The sequence below is a fragment of the Bison bison genome, unplaced genomic scaffold, assembly GCF_000754665.1.
Source record: "Bison bison bison isolate TAMUID 2011002044 unplaced genomic scaffold, Bison_UMD1.0 scf7180017864053, whole genome shotgun sequence".
Classification (NCBI taxonomy): Eukaryota; Metazoa; Chordata; class Mammalia; order Artiodactyla; family Bovidae; genus Bison; species Bison bison.
Genome location: NW_011494625.1, coordinates 87,348 through 89,626, shown reverse-complemented (window position 1 = coordinate 89,626; position 2,279 = coordinate 87,348). Strand labels below are relative to the sequence as shown.

Here is a 2,279-nt window from a genome sequence, read left to right as displayed (position 1 = left end):
CCCCGGGGCCAGGGTCAGGCCTCGCACCCTCCAGAGCTCTTTCTATCAGCATCTTCTGTCACTCCTGTCGCCGGTTACCCCATCAAAAGCGTCGATGTGGAGTCTGTCTAGTCCAGTGAAATCAGCGTCCCCACATCGAGTCCTCCCCAGGGGGGAGGCCGCCAGTTCAGCACCGGTGCTGGGCCGGCCAAGGGCTGCCCCAGCCAAGTCCCCGGAGCGCATGCCCGGCGCTCACCCCCCGGGCTCAGCGTCCTCTCCTCTGTGTACTGACCTGTCCCGGTTCACACAGGGGCGGCCACAGCGAGCACCTGGGGCTCAGGAAGGACAGAGCTTCGGAGGCACCCTTTCCACCCAGCACGACACCAAGACCAGTCAAATAACTTTCAAAGTAATTAAAAAAAAAAACCTGAGCAACATGTAAACAGTCGATAATTAATATCTTTTCGGGAGTAGATAACTCAAGGAATGCCAAGGTCCGAGGCTGTGGGCGAATGGGGCTGAGACTCTGAAGACAATGTCTGCAGCTCCACGGTGCTGCCCTGCGCCAGCCTTGGCCCCGAGACGAGCCCCGGCACTGGGTGTGGAAACAAAGTTCTCTTCACTCAATCTTCTCTGCTGTTTGCTGCCAGGGCCCACGAGACTCCAGCTCCCTCTGCCCTGGGTCGGCCACCACGGGAGAAACACTGCTGCTGCTGCTGCTAAGTCACTTCAGTCGTGTCTGACTCTGTGCGACCCCATAGACAGCAGCCCACCAGGCTTCCCCGTCCCTGGGATTCTCCAGGCAAGAACACTGGAGTGGGTTGCCATTTCCTTCTCCAATTCATGAAAGTGAAAAGTGAAAGTGAGGTTGCTCAGTTGTGTCTGACTCTTGGCGACCCCATGGACCTCGGCCTACTGGGCTCCTTCGTCCATGGGATTTTCCAGGCAAGAGTACTGGAATGGGTTGCCATTGCCTTCTCCGAGAAACACTGTGGACCCTCCTAATTGGGCAGAAAGAGCTAGTGAGTTGTTCTCCCTTTAAAAGGAGAGAAAGAGGGGAATGGAAAGGAGCCAGAGCCACACTGGGAAGAAGTGAGCTATGTTCACAGAGGCAGGGACAACTCCAGAAATAACTTCTGAAGCGGAAATTTCATGACTGCCACCCTCACAACGGGTTTCTCAGGTGGCTCAGTGGTGAAGAATCCACCTGCAATGCACAGACGTGGGTTCTATCCCCGGGTTGGGAAGATCTCCTGGAGGAGGGCATGGCAACCCACTCCAGTATTCTTGCCTGGAGAATCCCATGGACAGAGGAGCCTGGCAGGTACACTCTTGGGGTGGCAAAGAGTTGGACATGACTGAGAGACTAACACCCACTTTTTTCACAATACTTACTGGGACTGAAAATCCACCATCAGGGTATTACAGAGCAGACAACTATGCTTGAGGGAAAATTAAAGCTTCATAAATAGGAAAAGTATTTTTAAATGAGTTTTTTTTTCAGACCGTGCAGCAATGTCTTTTATTATGTATGGTATTTAAAATTATTTGTGCAATTTCTCCATACACAGGCCCAACAAAGTATTATTTAGCAGATTGGAAGCTTCAAACCTGATCACTGCATAGAAAAGGGAAAATTATTCCTACAACACGCTTCACCAGAGGCCAAGTCTTCTGCTGACCTCCAAGAACGTGGAGAGGAACGCGACGGACAGGCTGTCCACCAGCCGAGCCTGCGTTCACCACCCTACTTCAGGCCCAGGACAGCAGCACACTTCCAGCCAACGATAATCAAACGTCCAAGAAGACGTTCATCTTCATCTTCTGTTGCAGAAATCTGGAATTTGTGTTTTGTGAATATAACCAGAAAATGTGTGGGTGCTTGAGGAGAAATGTCAGGGAAAACAAGACCCTGCTCCTCCTCATACACGACTTGGCTGGGATTTCCTCGCGGATGATCTTTCCAGAGAGCATGTCCCCACCAGGCCAGGCGGCCTGAGCCTTGGTGAGCTCACCTGCCATCTCGGCTTCCCTCCTGTCTGCCAGCCAGGGGAAAGTTCAGGGAGGAGGGAGGAATAAATGAGATATTTTTAATAAAAATTAGGTGCTGCTGACTCGTCGTCGATCTAACTTATTTGCTTCCCTGGTGGCTCAGTGGTGAAGAATCCGCCTGCTGGTGTCGGAGACTCGGGTTCAGTCCCTGGGTTGGGAAGATGCCCTGGAGAAGGAAATGGCAACCCACTCCAGTATTCTTGCCTGGGAAGTCTCATGGACAGAGGAACCTGGCGGGCTATAATCAT

The 2,279-nt window shown here is 52.4% G+C and overlaps 1 pseudogene; it reads right to left on the bottom strand.

The window, feature by feature from the left end:
• Window positions 1-281: 281 nt before the first annotated feature.
• Window positions 282-2,001, bottom strand: LOC104985634 (annotated as a pseudogene).
• Between the last annotated feature and the right edge of the window lie 278 nt (window positions 2,002-2,279).